At 39.3% G+C, this 12346-nt stretch overlaps 1 protein-coding gene and 2 non-coding genes across 3 annotated transcripts in view; all 3 read left to right on the forward strand.

Annotated features, from left to right (window-relative positions):
* The window catches only part of LOC138399089 (histone H2B type 1-K), a 389419-nt gene that overhangs the window by 1174 nt on the left and 375899 nt on the right, over window positions 1-12346 (forward strand). The gene's annotated exons all lie outside the window — the stretch shown is intronic.
* On the forward strand, window positions 7428-7499 carry TRNAQ-UUG (transfer RNA glutamine (anticodon UUG)). The gene has a single exon. It is a non-coding gene; the product is annotated as a tRNA-Gln (tRNA).
* On the forward strand, window positions 10985-11056 carry TRNAQ-CUG (transfer RNA glutamine (anticodon CUG)). The gene has a single exon. It is a non-coding gene; the product is annotated as a tRNA-Gln (tRNA).

The raw sequence follows: 12346 nt of genomic DNA on the forward strand, positions 1-12346 counted from the left end.
ATCACGTTACATGATGTATGTGAAGGTGCATTATTACAATAATAAAGCATTTTTCTTCGGGAGAGCCAGTAAATCAACAGAGCTCTGCCCCAATACCTATTAATGGTTTTCTGCCATCCTGTTGCATTAAGGCATTAACAAAACTAGTAATATTTTGTAAATACTTTTTCCAAGTTCTAAAAAAAAACAAAAAACTGTGTAATAGACTAGTTCAAAGTGATCGGTAAAACTTAACACTTTTCCTTCTCTTAATCTTTAATGACTTTAGTAGCAAACAAGATGCCACAGCAGATGTGTAAATGTGTTTCTTACTGTCAGCAAAACACAATTGTATTTCCTAAACTCTTTACCATCCAGTTAACTAACATTTCATTAAGCATATTCTATTCACTACAGGCTAATTGTATTCTCTGAAAGGAATGGAAAATCCTGAATAAGCCTCCCAAACCTTAAGTCATTGGCGATGACCATGCAAACTGGTAGTACTTTCATGAAGAAAAATTTGGTAATATTTGTCAAAATTAAAAATGCATATATCTTTACACCCAGAAATTCCACTGCCAGGGATTTACTATTTTTGAAAATATGCAAAATAACATGAACACAGTGTTTCAGCAGCACAATTTGTAGTACAAGACTGGAAGCAATGTGAATGACCAGCAATAAATTACAGTACATCATCCTACCTGGTAGTAAAACCAAATAAGAAGGCTTTTTCATAATAATTATTTATTGCTTACCATGTGCCAGATAATGTCCTAAAAAGTTCTCTATATACATTAAATCATTTAATTTTCATAACAACTTTATGAGAAGGTACTATTATTAATATTATACTTATTTTACGGATCACAAAATGAGTGTTCGGAGAGGTGGAGTAAATACTCTGCAATTACATACTGTTGAAGTTGTTGAAATCAAAACAGAGTCCTGAATATTTAGAAAACTCACAAATATTGCTGGGAAGGCTATGAAGAGAGAGTTCTCATTCTTATATGCCTGATAACAAAAATTATCACAAAAGACTGCAAAAACCACAACCTGATACAAAAAATACTTCTATAAGGACATCTGCCCAACACTGCCTATCCAACCTCAGACTTCAATCACCCTTGTTACTGATCTTTGTAGCCAAGGGTTATTATTTCAAAACAATTATGTAATCTTTCTCTTTTTCCTTTAAAAACCCTTGCCTTCCTTTACCTTCCTGAATACAAGCGTAGTTAGTATGACATGTGTATTCCCACTGCAATGCTTTATTCTCAGATAAATTTTATTGTAGAGAGCCTCTGTCTGTTTGCTATTTAGGTTGACAGCAGCCAAAAAGTAGTGAAAACATGATTTAAAACCAGTCTAGTTTCAAAATCCATATTTATAACCACTGTATACTATATGGCCTCTCCAGGTACTGATATGTAATGATCTCCAAAATTGACTGTCAAGTGCAAAAAAGCAAGGTACGAGATAGTGTGCAGTAGAAGAAGAGTGTGTGTGTGTGTGTATAAATGTGAGATATTTCTGAAAAAAAACACTATTAATAAATAAACTGCTAACAGTGGTTGCCTCTGAGGAAAGGAAGCTGGATACCCTGGAAACAGGGATGGATGGATGGAAGATCTTTTCACTGTAACCCTTTTATGGTCTTTGAATTTTGAATCATATGTATGAAATGTCCATCCATAAATAAATAGTATAAAGAATCCTTCCCTTCAATATGGGTAAAACACACATTATGATAAGATAATTGTTTTAGTAGAGATGTGTATGAAAAGCCTAAGGAGCACAGAATCAATAATATTACTAATGGGGGTGGGGAGAATGCAAAACAGCATTGTAGGCGGATGAAGTAAGGAAATGGGTTTCGCCTTCAAGGAAGCAGAAGTGTGTTAGGGCAAGAGTCTGCAGCACTAGGCAGAGGGGAGCAGCACGGGGGACCAGGTAAGTAGTCTATGACTGAGCACTGTGCCAAGGGCTTCCTTCTATTATGAGCAGGCTTCTTAAAATGATGACAGAACTTCTAGATAAAAACAACTAGATATGAACTGTGAAGGGCTTATCAAGTACGATTCTGAAATACTGTATACTCAATTATAGATGCCAATATAACATTGTATGGTTATTTAAATCAAACAGACTCTTAAGTTATTTAAATTAATCTAGTAGTCATAAGGTTTTTTTTTGCTCCTCTGAGTTTGTGGGAGAAAAAGAAAGTACCATTAGTCCCTTTTGGAACTAGTAGAGGAATCTTCTGAGTATTTATTACCAGTTAAAAAAGAGAGATGTCAAATAAAACCGTGTGACCATCGCAGCATATGCTCAAATAAGCCAATGGATCAAAATTGCACACTGAATAGATAGTAATATATATCTGTGGAATATTCAGCAGTGTCTAGTGTTTGGACATTTTAGGAGACCCCTTTCAGTGACACTGCACATTTACATTAACTTACAACAAACAACTTGGTGGCAGTTTAGGATACTGGCATTGCTATGGTCTTAATGTTTGTGTCCCCTACCCCAAATTCATATGTTGAAACCTAATCCCCAATGTGGTGGTATTAAGAGGTGGGGCCTTTGGGAGGTGAATAGATCATGAGTGGAGAGCCTTTGTGAGTGAAATTAGTGCCCTTAAAAAAAGGGAGCTTGTTCACCCCTTCTACCATATGAGGTTGCAGAGAGAAGTTGCCATCTATAAAGCAGAGGTGAACCCTCACCAGACACTGAATATGTTGCTTTCTTGGTCTTGGACTTCCCACTCTCTACAACTGTAAGAAATAAGTTTCTGTTGTTTATAAGCCACCTAGTTTGGTGTATTTCGTTATAACAGCCTGAACAGACTAATATGCACAAAACTCCATATTAGGCAGGACAGAGAGAATCTAACATATTAGATCACACATACTTTGACTACTTTTATAAGGAGAATTGTAATTCTGTAGCTTCAGGGGAGAAGGACCATATCCTTACATCTATCCTTACTTTTTTTTTTTTTCAAATTATTTTGCTAGTTATAGACTTTTATTTTTAAGGCTAGGTCCTGAAATTTTATTAGTAAATATTATAAGAATGACTGGGCCTGAATGCATATTTTACACGAAGAAATAGAAAAAAGGCTGAAGAGGATTTTATTTCATAACAAGAGAATAGGGAACATGTAGTATCCTTCAACGGGGTTTTATCTTCCACCCTCCAGGAGATTCTTCCTAAAGAAGAACATATTGGCTTATTATCAAGAATAAGAGTATTCTTTTTTGTTATTTTCATATGTTTAGTGTAGGTACATTCCGCAACTTCTTTTACATAAGTTTTTTCTAAATTGATTTCTTTCGTTATAACTTCATGTGTCCCTATAAGAACCTACTATTCATTCTGTATTGGGACATATTTATGAGATATGAGCTATAACTAAATAATCTGTAGAATTTAAGGCTGGAATCCCTTAAGCAATGTCCATTTGTGCTACTTAACAAAATATCTGAGGCTGGGTAATTTATAAATAACAGAAATTTATTTTCTCACAGTTCTGGAGGCCAAGAGTATAAGATCAAGTTCCTGGCAGGTTTCCTGCCTAGTGAAGTCTGGTTCTCTGCTTCCAAATTGGCTGCGTCCTTGGGGGAAGCAGGAGGTGGGGAAGCTGTGTAGACACATGGTGGAAAGAAGGGCCAAAAGGGACAAACTTCCTCCCTCTGTCAAGGCCTTTTATAACAGCATTAATTCATTCATGAAGGCAGAGCCCTCATGACCTAATCATGTCCCAAAGGCCTCACCTCCCAACACTATTACATTGGGGATTAAGTTTCCAACACATGAATGTTGGGGGAAACCTTCAGATGATAGCAAGCAAGGTCCTGCAAAGCTGACATTCTCCCCTAGCCTGCCTTCCTCTGCAAGCTTTCCATGAGCCTAGGTTGTTATAATGGAGTGTTTCAAGCAGGGACTTGATCAGGATGCTCGCATATGAGGAATATATTCACAGTAACAAAATTTACAAGAAATAGTAGTAAACTAGAATTCACTGTATTAATTATTGTGGAAGACGCATCTGGCCTTGGAACTGACTACAGGTTATTGATCAGAAATTGTGCTTTAGTGAGCAAAGAAGGAAAGTAAATGAAGTAGCCTGATTACTAAGGAACATAATTTTGTAGTGTGGTTATAACTTATCTCTCTTTACTCTTGGTATAAGTGTATCTTGAGCAGCCACACTAGCAATCTAGCATAAGCTAATCGTCCCTGGTTTTGTGCTACAGCTAATTGACAGTCATCATACTAGTTTTCCTTTGTCCAGATTCTAAGCATGCCAACTATATTCCCATGCACATATCTGTCATTAAATTATGGAAATGTCACTTTATTTTATATCCTTTTACATGTGACTAGATGATTTCTTAATATCCGAGAAACATAAGAGGCTATGAAAAGCTTCATCTATTTTATTTCTGTTCATACTATGTCCAGGTTCTATTTCTGTACTCTTTCTTCAAATTCTGGAAAAGAACCCCATTTGAGGCCTATAATACTGAATTCCTAGATGATAGTCCCCCCAAATGTACTCAGCTATTAGAGAGGTTAGCACAGTTCAGACTCTCAAATGTGTTGACCTGGGATCTCAATACCTGTGTGGACAAGAAGACTACAGGCTCAGAATTTTAAAAAAGGATTTTGCCATTTATAAGAACTGTGCTACAGGAAGAAAGGAAAAGAGACAAGAAGACCTGCAGGCTTAACTGAGTAGATGAGCGTAACCATCCACTCTATGGCTCACAGCTCTTCCTGTTCCTCTCCATGCACTGCAGGTAGGAGTTAGAACTTTTAGAGCCTGGTTTCTTGGTAAAAAAAACAAAAAAAAAAAAAACAAACAAACTACAAATGGCCGGGCACGGTGGCTCACGCCTGTAATCCTAGCACTCTGGGAGGCTGAGGCGGGAGGATAGCTTGAGGTCAGGAGTTCAAGACCAGCCTGAGCAAGAGCGAGACCCATCTCTACTAAAAAATAGAAATTATCTGGACAACTCAAAATGTATAGAAAAAATTAGCCGGGTATGGTGGCACAGGCCTGCAGTCCCAGCTATTTGGGAGGCTGAGGCAGGTGGATCCCTTGAGCCCAGGAGTTTGAGGTTGCTGTGAGCTAGGCTGACACCGCGGCACTCTAGCCAGGGCAAAAGAGTGAGATTCTGTCTCAAAAAAAAAAAACAAAACAAAACAAAAAACAAAACTGAAGAGCTAAAGTCATCCTCAGTGAGGATGATTTTTGTGAGGTCACCATAAAGAAGCAAGTGCCATTTTGGCCACTGTGATCACAGACAGGTCAGTGAAACTCATTACATTTATACCAGTTTCTGTATCAGCAAAACAGGGGTAGAAATCAGCCCCATTTTATCAGGAAGTTGTATAAATCGAATAAGACAATATGTGCAACAGGGATATAATTATGTACTGTACATTAAGGAGAAAAGAACAATATAGAAATTATTGCAAATTCCATTTATAAGTCAGAAAAATGATTATAGAGCCAGTAATTTTGCCTCTGTATGACCTAGTCAGTTAGCTTAAAGGAAATTCATTTATTTAATCATAAAATATTGAGTACTTTGTATATAGCAGACAGTATTCTAGCATCAAGGATGCACAGTGAAAACAACCTGCTAAAGTTCCTGTTTTTATGGTACTTTGAAGTGGAAAATGAGCCAGACTGTAAAAAATAAGTTATTAGATTCCATAATATGCCATCACCTTGATATAAGTGATATAGATAAAAATACAGCAAGAAAGGAGATAGGGAGTTGAGGATTGCAATTTTAAGAAGGGTATACAAATGAGGTCTCAGTGAGGTGTCATTGGAATACAGTGGTGAGAGAGTGTTGCTATGTGGGGAAGCTATTCCAGGCAGGAGCAACGAGTGCGAAGCCCCAGAGGCAGGCCCCTGCTTAGCTTGCCCTAGGAACAGCAAGAGAAGCCATTGTGCTTGGAGCAAAGGGATCCATGGGGTGAGAAGTTTTGAGCTTCATTTGTCTGCCTCTTTTTCTCTTAGTCCGATTTAATTCCTGCATAGATCCTTGAAAATCTGTAAGTTTTCTAAATAGCTGCTGAAAAACTGCACTGCAAAATAAGAAAGAGAAGATGGCCCTGCCTCTGCTAGGATCTAGATCTAGAAAAGCAAATGATATTCTTGTAAATCTATCCCTAAAGGGGTGAATTCTAACAAAGGAGTCTTGTTCTCAGTTGTACCCCCAGCACCAAGACCAGCACCTGGAACGCACACTGAGTGAATGACATGCCAACAAATGTCTTATTACTGCTTGGTATAATAACAGTACATAGCACATAGAAAATGTCTTTTGGGGGGTTTTCTTATCCCTAATCATCTACTTAGTGATTTTTACTTTTTCACATTTTATTCCACTCTTGCAAACCCCAGAGCCAACAATTTTGATAACAAACATCATTTTTTAAGCTATATAACAATTTCTTCAATATGCCCATAAGGAGACATGAAGACTGATATTCCCTAAAGTTTTTTTGTATGGTGGCAAAAAAAAAAAAAAAAAAAAAAATGGGGACAGTCTTATTGGGCAACACTGAGAGAATAGATAGGTAAAACGTAAAACTCCTGTTTCTGGAATTGTTCTGGTTATTATTACTACATAACGAGCCAGCCCAAAACTTAGTGGCATAAAACAAACATGTTATGGTCATGGATTCTGTGTTTAGGAATTAGGACAAATAGCTGTTCCTCTCCAAGATGTCTGGAGCTTCAGGCGGAAATTCAGTAGTTTGGGGTGATTCTTGGGATAGTCGTTGAGGGCTGGAATCATCCGGAGGCTTCTTCATTTACATATCTGGCAATTGATGCTGGCTGTGGGCTGGGACATGTAGCCAGACGGACCTACATGTGGTCTGAGCTTCCCAATAATCGGTTGCCTCAGAGTGGTCAGACTTGTCATGTAACAGCTCAGAATTCCACAGGTGAGTCTCCCGCGATATGCGCCCGGAAGCTGTGACTTTCCATGTCAGAATAAAAGTAAAAATCCTAACAAGGTCTTACACAGTACTGCCAATTGTATGGAAGAGGATGATACAGTGGGAGGGTACAAACAAGGGTGAGAACAGAGATTTCACTGTTAGAAAAGGCCCCAGAAAACCCAGATGAAACATGCAAGATCATTTTGCAGAAGTTGTGCGTTCCTAATTCCTTATACAGTATTGTCTTGAGCATTGCAGGACTGCCAGGATTTCTGGTTCTGAGCTATAAAAGCCAGTTGTGCCCCAGTCATTGAAACAACCAAAACATCCACGCATTTTCGGAATACCCCTGAAGAAAGCAGTACAATTTTGTTGAAAACCACTGTTGTAAAGTATAGCAATTGAACTAGTGTTTCTGGAATAAATATGTGACAAGGGAAACTTGTTAAGCAACATGACAAGTTGGCCCCATGGTGTAATGGTTAGCACTCTGGACTTTGAATCCAGCGATCCGAGTTCAAATCTCGGTGGGACCTACTCATTCTTTGCTTTTTTTTTTTTTTTTTTTTTTTTTCCTTTCTTTTTTTTCTTAATCTAACCTCTGTTTGCAATTTTGTCTCTTAAAACTAGGGTGCTTCATTGTAATCCAGCCCATCACACATACTAGTATCTGACTAGCAGTAATATCTTTGTCAGTCCTCAAAAGTTGAGCCCACCTACTGAAGCAAGCCTGTTTACAGAAATCAACACTGCAAGAAACAGTCTTCACCCTGTGACCTGTGCCCAGATGCGGATGGAGAGGGGCGTGTCTCTCAGGTGTCTCCCCTTGGCTTGATACCTAGAAAGGAATATGTATGTGCATGCAATAGAAACATCTGTTTTTAAAAGAATGGCCGCGTTACTCTATGACTGGAAAAAGGTGTCTAAACTGAGCAGTTCTATTTTATTTGAAGGCGGTAAACTTGGAGTGGTGCTGTTTTACTCTTTGTCATAGAATGCTCTGAATGAGAATGGGATTCCAGTCCACATAGGAGGAGCACAATGGTCAGGCCACGTTATCCTAGAATAGCTGCAAATTTTTTAGATTCTTCCTTAGACTTAGTTTTGGTAAAGCCTCTGCACTTTGATTAAGCTGATATATGTGGTACTGTTCTTCAGACTGCTGGTAGCAACCCATGAATGTGCAGCCCTTGCTGTCACCTTAGAGATTCTCACACAAGTCCATTCCCCTTTGCTTGAGGCAGCTTTTTACATTGCAATGATTGCTGCCCTAACCTGCACACATCTCCAGCCTCATTTGTCACCATACCTGCAGCACACATAGCCCAGAGTTAGCTTCTAGTCACCAGCCACGGTATCATTATTTCAATTCCTTTATTTTCTCCCCCCTCTCTTCTCATTTTCTATCTGCAAAACATTTTTGCCCTCCCCTCTGCCCTCATGTTCTTTACTTATTCCTCAAGTATTAACTTAGACATTCCAGACCTTCTCACTGAGGCCTTCCCTGGCCTCCCTTTATCTGGGCTTAGGTGCCCCATCTGTATCTCCTCAGCATTCTAAATCCCCTTCCCACACCACCTCATATTTTAATTGCTTGTTTAATATTCTCTCCCTCCTGCTGTGGTCTTGTTTGCCTCTCGGTTTCTCAGTCCCACCTGGCTCATGTTAGTTCAGAAATACTTGCTGAGTCATGAACTTTCATCTAATCTGGTTTGATCATTCCAGAACCATGTTTTGTTCCAAATCATTCTGCTCTGCTTCTTCTCGGATTTCTTTTCACTCTTTTTCCTTCACTGGTCCCAAGTCTACATACACTCTAAGAACAGTCTTTGCCGAAGACTGGAGCAGAAGTTTCCCTGGAGGTGAATTTCAACCATGACTCTGTCTTAATGATGCCCCCCAGTCAGTAGGTAAAGGGGTGAAAGGGAGCTGTGTGATTGGATCCCTATATTCTTCACATTTTGGATGAGAATTCACTTCACAAGAAAGGCTCCTTTCACAACATTCTTGGCCAGTGGTCCTGGAAGTCACTTCTGGCCTAGGTTTGGTTACCTATTGGTTATAGGGAGTCCAGGACCTGTCACGGGCTTAGCCCCTGGAAGGCACTAATTACACGTTTGTGATTAATTTGAAGATTTTTTTATTGCTGCAAGTAAGCAAGGATTTAGGCTGAAGGTGCTCCTGTGTTCTTCCTGAGAGTGCAGGAAGAAGACGTGGCTTCTGAAGCTCGCACTTACTCTTTCCCTGGTCAGTAGGGAGCTGGAGCGTAGGATGTGGCCCTGGAGAAGCACGTATGTATTCTCTCTGCTAACCCGGAGCCACTGCTGAAGTCAAGGGCATCGTTCTGCACTTGATGCACCTTTGTAAACCTATCAGGAACCTCCTCAAGGACAAGGCCATTGGAACTATTTCCCTCTTTGGCATTGGAAAATGTGATTGAACTAGTGTATTGGGGACTGGCTGGTTATGTTCAGAGGCAAGAAATCTATGGGGCTTTCCCAGCGCAGGTTAGAAATCATCCCCTTTTTAAGGACCTTTTCATTGTCTCCATCAGAGTTTGAAAGTTTGGAATCTCTCGTGAAGGGATTTTTACCCTCTCTCTGGAGGGTTTCCTACTCCCTGCGTGCAAACAAGGACTGTCCTTAACCATGCTCGATCTGTTCTAGGTTTGCGGAAAACTCCCAATCCAGCTTTCCAGAAAATACTGAATTTAAAGACTTTGTCCAGTGACTGCCACTTGCAAAAAATCCGTTGCAAAAGAATCCAACAAGAAGCCTCTTGCCGGTTTTCTACAGGAAGAGTTACTGCGTTGCGGTTTTGTTGTTTGTTCGTTTTGGGGGTGGAGGGGGGGTTGCTCTTTGTTATCCACAAGAGGGCGCGCGCGGTCCTCGAGTTTCCTTTCTTAAAATCTGAAGTCCTGGAAGACAGCCACAGCCAAGAAGCCAGGAAATTCGATTTCCACTAAGTACCCTCTCGCTGGACAGACACCGAATCCCGCTAAACTACTTGGAGCAGAGCTGGATTCCCTTCTACCATTAAGGAAATTGCTGAAGCTCTCGCTTCTACATTTGTGCTGAATATTGTCGCGCTTCCAGGCAACTAAAAGCCAGCGGGAGGAGTTTGTGAAGATGCTGGGAGGGTAGGATGCGACACAGAGCATCCAGAGAACCGACACACAAAGCCTGGGGGTGCGGTAAAGGGGGCATTCTCACAGTATGGGCTCCTGTGTGTATGCGGGAATCTTTTTTATGGCCATTTTGGAATCTCCCCGTGGACTCTCGTTTGGTGAATGAGCAGTAGGACCGCGGGGCTGCGCGCTGTCCTGGGACAGTCCCACGGGCCTTCCTTTCCCCTCCCCTTCGCCCCCTGGGTTGCTCCCGGGGCTACTGGGATCTTCCTGCCGCCTCGTCATCCAAGTACACTTGTTTCAGTTTTGCGTAAACATCAACGTCTCCCCTGTGACTTTGCTAAAACCTTCGATAGTAGTCCTCAAAAGCGCCAGATACCACCCTCCTAAACGACGGCTTCTGTGAAAGCAATAGGATCTGATAACAAAACGGAGTGAAAGATCTCAGGTCTCTTACACGTTCCTCGCCTGTAAAACAGCGCCAACGGTCCCCATCCCACAGGGTTGTTGTGAGCCTTAGGTGAGGTAACAATACAAAACGCTTGTCACAAAACCTGACACAGGATTGGCGCTCAGTTTTGGTCAAAGACTTCATTTTTTTTTTTTTTTCCAGTGAAGAAATAGAGGCCCGGCGCACCAAGTTTCTGAACCGCTTGGAAGGAAAGGCTTGGGAAAAAGGGGTGGGGAGGGGTTTTGAAATTAAAACTCAATGGTTTCCTAAATTAAGACTCTAGTGTAAAGGATGTTGGGTGCAGGCATACCAGGTAAGCATCCACGACTTATTCGTAGAGGAGAAAACCACAATGTGCATTTACCTGTCCGACGAACAGATCAGGGGACTTAAAGAGGAAGAATTAGGTCATCAAAATATTTAGGGAAACAGATGGGGCCAGTGGCCCCATGGTGTAATGGTCAGCACTCTGGACTCTGAATCCAGCGATCCGAGTTCAAATCTCGGTGGGACCTTAAACGAACTCCTTTTGGTTTGGTTCCTATGACTTATCCACAAACTTCTGATTATTTTGGTATTTATTCATCTCTTTTTCGTTCCTTCCTGGAGAAGTTTTTGTTCACAGGCACATAAGCTAAATGGCAGCCGAAAGACCTCTCCCCTACATTAAGTGATATATTTTCAACACAATTGTATTTTTCATATACATTTATCAAAGCATTTATCAAAAATTATATATTTAGTTCTTTTTATTGATTGCATAGTACTATTAAATTTAAAAACAACTGGAACCAGAGGAAAAACACTTAAAATACAAAGAATTACTGGTAATAACTAAAATTCATCTCTCAACTTTTATATATTTTTCTATTTCACAATGGTATATGATAGGGTGATCAGGCACAGTCTTTAAGAATAAACATGTAACATAGTGGGATACAATTCTGTTGGAGATATGGAATACCTTTCAAAAAGAGAAAAAGGATTCATGTACATTTTTGGACTATTAAATAAAACTATGCCAAGTATATTTTTTAAAGGATTCTAGTGCATATCAAATTGTTAGTTTTTGCGTTCCAATGGACAAAATTCATTGATCAGTCAGATGCTTCTAACATTCACATTTTACCAGATGCTGGCAATTACATTCTTTGGAATGATTTAAATTTATGAAGACACATTTTAGAAGACCACTGCAAAACAACACATGAGAGAACAAAAATATTGTTACAATTCATAAAGATTCTAAGGAATTAAAATAGCTTGAAGATGCAGTTCTTGATTAAAACAATAAAATGATAGAAAAAGCAACTCCCTCCTCATCATCTCATGCTGAAACTCTTTCATTTCTATTTTTCAAGTGGATTTTTTCCATGAATTTCCCATTTGTGTACATATGCTTTAAAATGGTTTATATTTTTATTATGATTTTATAAGCATTAAAGCCTTTGTTGCTCAAATATGTCTGTTGTAACAGTTTCCAAGTCAGTATTTTTCCTTCTAAGTTTTCTTATTAATTTCAACTACATGTTTTATTTTATGTTCTGTATTAAAATCACTAATCTACCTGTAACTTGATTTCTTACACAGTTGAGAGGTCTATCTTTGTTTTTTCCATAGAGAAAGTTATTCGTTTCATCACAATTTATTTTAAGATCACCTTTGCCTACCAAAATGATACATTAACTGTATGATATTTTAATTACCATGTATCCTTGTATACATTTTTTTAATTTATCTATTTCCCTCATATATTCTTATAACAATGCTAAGATCTTTTGATTAGATTTTCTTTTAATACATTT

The sequence above is a fragment of the Eulemur rufifrons genome, chromosome 18 (genome assembly GCF_041146395.1).
Source record: "Eulemur rufifrons isolate Redbay chromosome 18, OSU_ERuf_1, whole genome shotgun sequence".
NCBI lineage: Eukaryota > Metazoa > Chordata > Mammalia > Primates > Lemuridae > Eulemur > Eulemur rufifrons.